Raw genomic sequence first — 12,575 nt, 5'->3', positions numbered from 1 at the left:
ATATAATTCATGTTTGTCAAGTTATTGAAAATCATTTTTTGCTGTTACTGCTTGAACAAATATGAATTCTCTTAAAATGAAACTTTGAAAAGTGTTGCATCACAAAGTCAACATGTGCATATTGTCAGGGATTCCAGTTTTCACAAATTCTACAAAAGCCTCTTTGGACTTTGAAGCTTTTTTTCGATATTTCTATAGTTGTGTGTGCTGCATGTAATATCCTCCCATATTACATGATGGAATTTCTTGAAACTTTGTATCTCATGTTAGATTACTATGTTTTATTTTATACAGTTTGTTCAGGATAATTTTTCTTCGTTATGATATCACATCTATTTTTATTGTAAGTGATTCATAAAATAATATTGTTTAGGTGTTTATTATGTTCGCAACTCATCGGAAAACTTGTTACCCTATTTTATGGATTTTCTTGAAACTTTGTAGGGTTTCCAGATTGGAAGTTATCAAATTTACTTAATTATTTCTGATGCATGGTTTTTTAATGTTTAATTAATTGTTCAATTGAAATCTTCATATAGTTCATATTAACTATATAATATTTAAAATGATATGGAATTTAATAAATCTCTAATGTCTTTTTTTCAATTTGAAATAATTGTATTTAATTAAGATGTCTTTAATATTTCTAATATGTCTGATGTTTATAAACATTTCATTTCCAAATATATCTTTTTATTTAATAAAAAGTAATAAAAATGTTTTAATTTTCTTTATTTCTTTAAAATTCATAATGATTTTAACCCTAAAGTCTTCTATTTTTTCTTAGCAAAAAGTGATAAAATGTTGCATTTCTATCAAGTTCACTAATCATTTTTAACAGTTAAATACTTATAAAAACACCTATTGTTATTATATAAACATCTATTGAATTATTTTTGTTGGCATTCAAGGAATAGGTAACATATAAAATGTTGGCATTCGAGGAAGACACCGGTGTGCGGTGCTTTGCTTTTGCGCCAATTGGCATTTCATTTGCGCCAAAATAAAACATTTCATTTGCGCCAATAATACAGGTAAATACAGGTAAATAGAAATTAATAAAAAATAGTTTTAAAAGAGACTTTTAATAATAACTTTAAAAAAAATGATAAAACATATTCCTCCGAAATCAGTCATCGTAACCATAATGAAAGCACTGTACATGTACATATACGTTCTAAATAAGAGACCTTTCTTCATAATGTTAAAACACAGTTCTGATATAAATTAACGAGATCATAAAAACTAAAAGAAAGCATTAATATACACTGGAGTAAAAACAACGGTTTGTTCTGACACAAGACTTGTAAGCAACGGCTCGGACGTACTCATTTACACTGTATAACCAATATGTGTGGTCATAAAAAAATACAGACTTATTTCCTCTTTATACAAGTAAGAATGTGGTATAATTGCAAATGAGACAAATATCCACCAAAGTTCAAATGAAGTGGATGAAAGCCATCATAGAAAACCGTACGTCCTTCAAAAACCCATTCCGTATAGTCGGCTATAAACGACTCCAACATGAAAAATATTAAACAATCCAATTCTGAGAAAACTTACGGACACTAACTCAGAATTGACAATGTCCATCTTGACACCTCAAACATGTGAACACTATATAATTTTAAACATAAGTGGCTCTCAGTTTTATAATAAAAGATAAATATGAACTTATTTAGTTACCCAGGGGGAATACTTAAAAAAAATTCTTATTCACTATGTGGCAATGAATATTTTAAACTTTCCCGTTATATGTTACACCTGTAAAATGGCGCAAATGTAGTTTTTATTTTTTGGCGCAAATGAAATATAACCTTGTGGCGCAAATGAAAGATTGGATTTTGTGAAAATTGGCGCAAATGCAATGCGCCCACGGTGTGTGATATTGAAAAAAGCCATTTTATATATATACTTTAAGCCGGAGTCACACATTCACGATTTTTACTGCCTTCCTTGACAGGACCATTCCCGATTAAAATTTGTCAAAAGTCTGATCAAGATCCTGTTAATCGTGGCTGGAAATTAAAACTTTAATTAGAATTTGTAAAAAACATTTATTTAATCACGACAACAATCAGATATTGTTCAGGAAGCGTCCAAATTCAGCCGTTTCCAGCCGAATTTGTCGCGATTATACGGTTCTCAATCCGATATTAATCCGATTTGTATCTCTCACATGGTAAAACAACGACCGAATCTGTCCCGACAGCGTTCCGATTATACCGAATGTGATCCGACAGAGATCAGACAGAGACCAGACAGTGAACCGACGCTGACGGAAGATATCCGTCAGAAAACTGTCGCCATATTCGGGATGATCAGGTACTGTCGGAACGCAATCCTATCACAGTCTGCTATACCGCATTGCAAACGACTTGGTCTGGACTCAGTCGTATTGTGTTCTGTAATTGTCGAGACTCTGACGTGGGTATTATTGCCGAATTTCGTATTAATAACGGGACTGTTCCGGAACGGTTTCGGCAAAGACGGTTCGCTTTCGGCAAGATCAGGTTGCAATCTGGACTCAATCGGCAAAAAAACAGCAATGACAAATTTCTCCAGATCATGCCCATTCCACAGGACACCGTCCAGAAAACACAGAACATTGTTACGATTTTGATCAGATACAGCAGAATCTGTCACGACATAGTCACGATTGTAATCCGACTAGACAAAATCGGTTGAGTCTCCCCGAATGTTACGGGACGCACCAAACTGTCGGGGTGCTTGGCCGACCTCTCCGGACCATTCCCGATCCGTAGGAATCTGTAACAAACGTATACGACTGCGTTCAGACAATGATAGGACATTCCAGTTCATTGAGGATAGTAATCCGACTTTTTCACTTTTCGTGTCTTATCGTTGTCTGATCTCAAACGGGAGCCATAATCGGCACTGTGTGAACGCCGCATTAAGCAATAGTTTTACTGTTGGTGTTCGATAAAGCCAGTGACACTGAGACTGATATCAATACATTGTATCAAAGTATAGAAATAACCGGCACATAATTTGCATGCAGACCGACATTTATTACAAAACAAAATAATGCGTACACGATGTGATATAAATATTGTTGGAGTGTATTACCTTCCTATTTTAGTATGTTATTGGTATCAAAATTTTAGAAAACAATATACATGATATACTAGTATCTAAAAATTAAATTTTTATCAGTTTTATAAAAAGGAAAACGAGAAAATTATCAAATTACTGAATATCTACAAACGTTCAAATCATAAAATTGTGTACTACATTTTACATCAAGCATACAAGAATCTTATTTAGTGTTATGTACTATCCTCGTGTATTGTGTTTTCGACCTACTTACAATTTATCAATATTTCCCCTTTAATATGTTTGAACATATACATGCCTAATATTTTTTAAAGTCACTAGTATACTTGTACATTAAATAATTGTATCTAAAATATATTTCGATCTTAAATATTTTTTTTATTTCAGTTCATTAGATCGATGGCACCTTTGTTGACAAAAACTAGCGTCTTGTGTTTTCGACATATCTAAGAAACGGGTCCAAAGTCGGAAATGACATGTCGTATAAATCCGGAATTGGTTATAATTTGATGCCAATGTTTATATCAAATTATTCAAAGTTTTAGAGGCGATCAAACTTATGATTTAATGAATTAAATGGTGACATATACAACTATAAGATATAAAATATTATTTTGATATCTTTATTTGACTAGTTGTACACATTTCACATGAGGACCTTGTATACAGTCATGTTTCTGTTCAATATACTTCAGTGAAGGCATTATAAAGTGAGGTTGGTGAGTATTGTCTGTAATCTCCCCTGACAGACTGCTGTTTCTGTGAATTAAAATTAATTGATATTTTATTTTTTTCAGCAAAAAACTGTAAGAATCATCCACATTTCCGTATTAAAAATCATATGGCAAAATTTGGGATAATTTGCTAATTTGCATAGCGGCCATTTTGCCTTATCATGATGGCAGCCATTGCAATAGGATTATATAAGCCCCTTAAATAAAAATGCCAATATGCCAATACCTATCTCGAATGAACAATTTGTTCGCATATAGGTGAATTGTACATGTTTTTAGGCTTCTGTCCGTGTACAAATGGACATTGTCTACTCTGAAATCTTTCGGCCTTTTTAGTTTAAAAATCGGAAGCGAAGTCATAGTATAATTGCTATATAAGATCATATAAAATGACGGAAAATCGTAAAATAGCAAGATTCAAAACAGAAATACATATGCAAGAAGATATTGTTCATGATTTGTTCGCATATAGGGAAACACCTTGTAGGTTGAATTTTAAAGTAAAATAACATTTAACTTACCTGCTTTCTTAAGTTTTCGGCCAAATTCTTTTAAAAAAATGATGATTTCAACCTTCCCATTTCGTAAAAAGTCAAATTTTAAGCATTTTCCCTTAGAATTACACAGCATTTTTTGTAAATATCCGCCAAAGGAAGTTTTTAAAGATACATTAGTTTAAGATACATGACGGAAAAGGACGTGATTATCCGCAAATCTAAAATAAATTATATTTTCAATCTTAAGCTAAGGGAGGTAATTTGATCAAAAGGGACAAAGTCACGTGGTGCAAATCATTTGAATAAAGTACCTTTGATTTTGCCATATGTAACTTTTAAGTATATCACCTAACCACATGACAGTCATGTGACGTAATGACCTTGATGTTAACTTCACATGCTAAAAGTCCTCGGCCATATTTCTAGAATATTTGTTTATTTTTGATAGATTCTTGTGGAAGGTAAAAAAAGTATTAGTGAAAAGGTACAAAAATGTGATATCAAATAAAATAACGTAAATACTTAATTATAATAACTTTACTTGAAACATCTTCACCACACGTGGTATTATTTGCTATTGTTACTAAATATAGCAGCCAAATGTGACGTCACACGGGCATGCGCAGCATACGGGAAGTGAAAGTAGAATTAGGTCGAAAACGTAAGACGGTCGAAAACACAATACGAGACGATATGAAATATATCTATTGATAATTCACTGATAAACAGAAATAGTACATGTATAAGATCATAATTATACTTTTAAAGCTCTAGAAACAATATCCCAATATACCTGGCTGATTGCAAAAAGTCAGACAGGAGTTAAAGTAAAATTCTAATATGACGCTCTTCAAACGCTTTTGAGTACACAGCCGTGGTAAAATATATATTGATATGTCAGCTGATCGTCAACGTCATGGATTGTTTGGGCTGTTCCAATCCTTCTACGACGTTCAGTACTGGTTGTTTGCTTTTTATGAATGAGTTACCCGAGGTCAGACGGTGTAAATGACGTCATTGAACGATGACGTAAGAACAGAAGCATTCTACGGGAAAATGCACGAATGTGAAGATAAAAGTCGTCAAAACCGGAAAACATAATCAAATGATGATAGGAATTTGTTGAAAGCTCATTTTCTTAAATAAAAATAAGATAGCCAATTATATTAAGCCAAGCCTGTCTTAGTATGCTATTGTAAATCGTTTATGCATGTCACTAATTCAATTTTCTTCGTCTTTTACGTCAATATTAATGGCGTGTTAAACATTTCCCTTCACGTAGAGCGCTTCAAACCAAAAGAATTGCTGTCTTTGTCCTATATGAATAGAAATAATTCATGGGGGTTTGCATTTATATTGATAATACATCGGGTTGGTCCTTTATGCTGCTATCGCTCGAGGTAAAATATTTAGCATAAAGGGCCAACCCGTGGTAAAATCACGATAAATTCAAGCCCCATGAATTATATCTCAATTATATGTAAACTGCTTTATATTATAACTCACATATTTCAGACATTAGAAAATTAGCTAACCGTCTATGTTTTTCGTTTCATGAACTTACATGTTTTTTCTGCGTAATAGGAAGTCATGTTTGATATAAAATGGTTGTCAGCTCGTCGGAAAGATTACTTCTAGTTTTAAACAGAACAAGCAGTCATTAACAGGTAATATGAAATCTTTTTCATTTCTTCTCTTTTTTATTGAAAATTTTGCAAATAATTTTGAAATTGCAAAAGATAGTATTCGCTTAATAAAACAGGCTGTTTCCCCCTATATAGGTTTGAACGTTGTTTTCAATTAAGACTTGTTTATATTTTGTCGTTTGGGCTTGTGTTATATTTGCCTTCGGGTTTTTATGATCCGTTCATCCTATTTCGACTCTTCAAAATTCAAGAGTCTATCCTAAATTGAGGTAAATTATATGGCCTTCCAAATACCGTTTCGATTCCTAACATCACTGAAGAGACATTAATTGTCGAAATCCGGATATGGTGTACTAATTTTTGCACCTTTTGTTTGCGGTATACCATCTTTTCCGCAAGTTTATTGTTTTCTGTTTGGTATTAAATTAATAGTTAAGATCATTTTTGTTACATCTGGTGATCCGTGTTTTTGACAATCGCCAATGGCAGTCAGCAGGGTTTTGCATGCACACGTATAAAAATTGCGGTTTTTATCCAACGCAATCATAGGTTTGAACGTTGTTTTCAATTTAGACTTGTATATATACAAGTCTAAATTGAAAACAACGTTCTATACAAGTCTAAATTGAAAACAACGTTCAAACCTATGATTGCGTTGGATAAAAACCACAATTTTTATACGTGTGCATGCAAAATAAATTTCTTGGTAAAGGGGTCTAAATACAGCACAAACAACATTTTCCAAAAGACCAAAAAAGTGACAAAGTATATTTTAACAAAACGCATTTGACTAGCAGGTCGAACAACGGATGTTCTTAAACCCTGCTGACTGTCACTGGCGATTGCCAAAAAAAATGATCACCAGATGTAACAAAATGGATCTTAAATATTAATTTAATATCAAACAGAAAACAATAAACTTGCGGAAAAGATTGTATACCGCAAACAAAAGGTGTATATATGACATATATTCGTTTCTGGTAGTTAAATTTCATTTTTGGAAGTTCTCAATACAATGATAATATCATTCAAAACAATAATGTATTAAAGTAAAGAGTAAAATAACAAAAATAAAGAACTCTCAGGAAAATTCAATACGGAAAGTCCTTATCATTTCTATGCTTACCTGACATACTTGTTTTCAGGAAACCAATTTTTAGAAATTTTAGAATTTCAGATAACATATTCTCTTAATTAGAATAAACTAAGTTCTACAAGATCTATCACAGTATAATATAAAAAAAAGGTATGTCTACCAAGTATTTCCACTTTGAAATAGACATGGAATTGAGTTTATAAAATTCTAAAGAAACATATTTTGATCTTGAAATGTTGAGATCAAATTATTGCAAAAATGGCGGTTTCTTTTTTCTATTTTAAAAGTATATTGCAATTGTTTGTCTGTGAGATTGTCTACAGCTATTTCATTGTAATCATCAGTACAAAATATAATTGCAGCTTTATTGAAATATCTTAACTTATCATATCCAAAAACATACCCATTTTAGCCCCTGTAACGGTTTTTCTTAGAACAAATACCTCTCATGTCACGGACATTTTAGTGTAACCATGAAGGTTATATTATTATAACCTCCTTTGTATTAACTAACGATTAATTTAAATCGGAATGTTTTTGTGAAAAGAGCCAAGCACTGGTTCCATATATATTTTTTTTCTTCTTATCTTTTCATAATCAAGTGTGAAAAACTATAAAAAAAAATATCAAAATAACACTTTATAAATTTGTTTCGTTCGAAACGCCTTTTTTGGATTAGCCTTCATCTGGAACCCTTATACCCCCCAATAAATAAATGCCAATAAACACATGAAAGGCTATATGTTTTAAGTTACATTTATTCTTTATGCATCAAATTTTCAAAGATAGTTCAAGAAAAGTGCATAACTGTTTATCGAATAGCTGCATAAATCTTAACTTATTGAAAGAGGTATTTTCCCGAGCATTATCTGACAAAATACTCACATAAATTCAAGTACGTTGGAAAAGCATTTAAATGAAAATCAACAGACACGTGCCTCCATTAAACGCCATGATGACTGTTATCTTTTAAGTTAACATTAAGATTGTTACATCACACCGTATTACCGGATATTGATATACTGCAGATGCAATAACCAACACGGTTCAAAATATGCTCTTCACGATTGTAAAATCCATTGTATTGTAATAGCAATCGGATTGCTAGACAAAAATCTGCTGTACAAGACAGTAAAAACATTTCGGGAACACAGATCATGATGTGTCTGCCGTAAGTATTTCCAGGTTATATGTTGTATACATTACTTGATTGAATTTACATTACAGTAAAACGTTATCATTACATTCTTCAGATTTATTTTTGTTTTTAGAATGAAATTCGCCGTTGCTACAGTCGTTATCTTGGTCTGCCTTTGTGGCATGAAGGGCATTCATGCTGATGATTATTATGACGGAAGTTACGGAGAAGTAGGATACGGTTCTAGCTACGAAAAAGGCGGATATGGCGGCAGTTTGGGTGGATATGGCGGTAGTATTGGCGGATATGGTGGCAGTATGGGTGGATATGGCTCAAGTTATGGCGGATATGGTGGCAGTATGGATGGATATGGCGGGTATTCTGGATATGGAAAGGGACATGGTGGTTATTCTAGTTACGACAAGAAAACAGTCCACGGATACGGCAAACAGGGAGGTTTCGTCGATGAAACAATCCACCTTCTACAACACCCAGTACCAATGCCGGTCGCAGGTCCATATGCAGGAGGTATTTCATACAGTGGTGATGATGGCGGTATACTCAGTGGTATGTTCGGTGCTAGTGAAACAACAATGTTCTGTAAGTTTATTCTATAATTATAATGATATGATGCGTGTTGCTGTAAGTAAACAACTGAGAAGCACCTCTGTGTTTCAAATAAGAAGTGTTACATTAAAGAATATTGCCATTGGACTAAAATAGAAACACTTTTTAAAAAATATCACCGACTCTTTTTTTTCCGTTTTCTTTTTGTTTTTAAAGTTGCCTTGATATGTACTTAATATAACCAAATACTACATTGGTTATTTTGCCATGCAGCTATTAATACCAGGCAATCTTGACTTATACATATCTTTTCATTTTCTTGCGATTTTTTTTTTAAATAAAGGATTTGTGTGACGTCACGTCTATACATCACAATATTCATACTTTACTGAAAATAAGTAGACCATATAAAACATTTATAGATGATAATAAAAATTAAAAAATGTTTCAATTATTTACGACAGATTTTAGCCTTTATAGCTCGTTTAAGTTCTTTTCAGAGTTGATTTTTTGTAAATGTACATGTGTTTATCTTGTTTATTTTTATATTGCAGTTGGAGTTATCTTATTGTTTGCTTTACTGAGAAACAACAACAATGATTAAATACCATAACGACGATATATGTAATTGTAAGTACACATTTATTCTACTATCGCATTGTTCTAATATAAAAGTCACAATTGTTTCTGTTTGACCGACGTTTACAAGTTAAATAACGGTTTTTCGAGAGTTCCAAGCGTCTCGATCTATATAAAAAGCTTTTATAATCCTGATTATAAATGTAATATTTGTCGCTGGATGTTTTATTTGTATTTTTACGCGTATATTTCAAATCGGATATCGCTTTCTAAGTTTTTAGTTTATATGATTTAAATTAACATATATAAATAAATAAAAAGAGGGAGTCAGCTCTAGCTGTTGTACTGTAGTATTAAATAAATGACTTCATATTTTAAATAAACTTGTTACTATACAAACTTATTTTTTCACTTTTGTCATAATGTTCGTATTTTCATACCAAGTTTAATTTTGCATTATACTTTCTCTAATTTCAGGAAATGTCATATATACCAGCAGTGTGTAAAAAGACTGAAGAAAAGACTTGTTTTAAGATTAGATATCAGTGTAAACTGAAAATCAAATGAGGCTCGCTACTTCGCGAGTAGAACAATAATGGAAATATGTCAAAAACTCGAATGTGAATTGTCTGGAATACGATAAACTACGATCTTCAATAACGATAATATAAATTGTCATGAATATGTCAAACTAAGGTCTTCAATAATGCAAATATAGTTTTTTCGTGAATATGTCAAACTATTTATATGATTTTCAATAACAATTCATAAAACCGTCAACAAAATAGATCGTCGAAAAGTCGACTAGAAAGGGCAACAGGCAAAAAGGTATCCGCGAAAATAAGTTGGTTTACAATATTGTTGAACTTCTTTATTTTATTGATATAGAAACAAAATCCAAACTATCAACGAATAAAAATTGTTTTTTTCTCTATTTACTTTATGTTTTAGCGTAATTCATAGTATTCAACACATAACTAAAAACTCATGAAATTGTTTACCTTTGAAACCCTTTTACTTAATTCCAAGTTAAACTAATTTTTATCCTTCTAAGGTAAACAAAAAACTTTTAGATTGGTTGACGATATTAATTAAGTAATATTAGACTTGAAAAATTGTCACATTCATTTATTTGACAAATACTTTTTCTCCAATGACGAAACAGATTTTGAATTATAATGTCTGATTTTGTTTTTAAACGTGGCTATAACTGTGAACATTATTGGCGGCCTGATCATCTGTAAATAGCATTCTTGAGGTAATCTCAACAAATTTTATAGCAAACTTTTCAATAATAGTAAAACACTAAATCAGGATTGTTTAATTATGTTTATATCAATGCACATGCAAGTGAAAGGTCTATTTTTTTCATAATGGTACAATGCGTTTAAAAATACCACTGAAAGTTCATTATCCAATCCGAATTGGGATACTAAGTTAATTTATGAACATGATATTACTTTGAGAACAAAAAACCCAAGATAATTTAAAAAGTTTTGAATTCTTTCATTTTTTAGGCATTTTTCTCTATTTTTTCTTCTTTTTTTGGGGACCCATTATTCTTTATATTTTTGTCACCTTCCCTTATTATACCCTACGCAAATTTTTTGCGAAGGGTATAATGTTTTTGACCCGTCCGTCCGTCTGTCCGTCCGTCAGTCCGTCAGTCCTGTTTCTTGTCATCGCAACTCCTCTCAAACCACACAACAGAATTTCATGAAACCTTTTCAGATAATAAGGACATACTATGTAGATGTGCATATCGACAGGAATTTACGAATCAATTTTTTTCCGAGGAGTTACGCCCCTTTGAACTTATTTGCCCAATATACTACTGCAACTTTTTGTCATCGCAACTCCTCTCAAACCACACAACAGAATTTCATGAAACCTTTTCAGATAATAAGGACATACTATGTAGATGTGCATATTGACAGGAAATTACGATTCAATTTTTTTTCTAGGAGTTACGCCCCTTTGAACTTATTTGCTTCAATGTACTACTGCAACAGTTTGTCATCGCAACTCCTCTGAAACCACACCACAGAATTTCATGAAACTTTGTAGGTAATAAGGACATACTATGTAGATGTGCATATCGACAGGAAATTACGATTCAATTTTTTTTCTAGGAGTTGCGCCCCTTTGAACTTATTTGCTTTAATGTACTACTGCAACAGTTTGTCATCGCAACTCCTCTGAAACCACACAACAGAATTTCATGAAACTTTGTAGATAATAAGGACATACTATGTTGATGTGCATATTGATAGGAAATTATGATTCAATTTTTTGTTCTTACACTTATTTTATTTCTCCAATGACAATGTGGGGACGTGGGGTATGTGAGCGCGCTCACTAAGGTTCTTTAATTCTCCGTTCTTTTTGATGTGCATTTATCCCATATATTTCTTTACCCATTATTCTCTATTCTCTTTATTTTGGCTATTTTCTTTATCTAAACTTTCTTTATGTTTATGTCTCTATTCTTGATATTAAAACACATGATCACTCTTTATTTTTTCCCAATTTATTTCCAATGTTGATTTTTTGTTTTTTTATGCTCTTTATTCTCTATTTTTTTGTTATCTTAGCACACAAATGTTTCTCTTTTCTCTATTTCTAACCCCATTTATTACTATTCTATATTTTTGCCAATTATATTCATTTTTTTTTAACCCTATCCAGACTCTCATAATATATGATATTGATCATACTATGAAATTTGATTAGATAATGGCTTTCAACGGTATTTTCAAATGCCATTTTCAGAGTTTCTATAAAACGTTATTTACAGCGCAAACAAGATGAATAACAAACCAAAAATATAATTGAATGTTCTGTCAAGTATAATTATTATCACATACGTTTTAGATTTTGAATTCGTGGTTGAAGAAAAATGTGCATTCTGTATTTCGAGTGAAATAATCTGAAATATCTCAATGTATTGTAAAGCAGCTGATCAGAAATTTTGAGTAAACATGATTACTGGCAGACTCCAAAACAGTGGTTAAGTCGTCTCTGCTACGATACGCTGACTTGTGAAAGTTTAGCAAATCGACGTCACCACTGTTTCGGAGTTTGGTTGATTTTTTTTGTTTTTACTGTAAATCATGATGTACATTTGTAGTATAACAAAAACATATTTTCATTATCAAAAATGGATATTTGTATGTTTTATCATCTATTAGATATTCATTGAAGATAATATGATTGCATTGTAGAAATAATTAACCT

General features: G+C 31.8%; 1 long non-coding RNA gene across 1 annotated transcript; it reads left to right on the top strand.

Moving 5' to 3' along the window:
• Positions 1-8,404: 8,404 nt before the first annotated feature.
• On the top strand, positions 8,405-10,634 carry LOC127719040 (uncharacterized). Its single transcript, XR_007990129.1, has 3 exons — positions 8,405-8,792; positions 9,314-9,389; positions 9,816-10,634. It is a non-coding gene; the product is annotated as an uncharacterized LOC127719040 (long non-coding RNA).
• The last annotated feature ends 1,941 nt before the right edge of the window (positions 10,635-12,575 follow it).

The sequence above is a fragment of the Mytilus californianus genome, unplaced genomic scaffold (assembly GCF_021869535.1).
Source record: "Mytilus californianus isolate M0D057914Y unplaced genomic scaffold, xbMytCali1.0.p SCAF_10, whole genome shotgun sequence".
Taxonomy (NCBI): domain Eukaryota; kingdom Metazoa; phylum Mollusca; class Bivalvia; order Mytilida; family Mytilidae; genus Mytilus; species Mytilus californianus.
The sequence above is the reverse complement of the archived record's forward strand: the minus strand, read 5'-3'. Positions and strand labels throughout refer to the sequence as shown.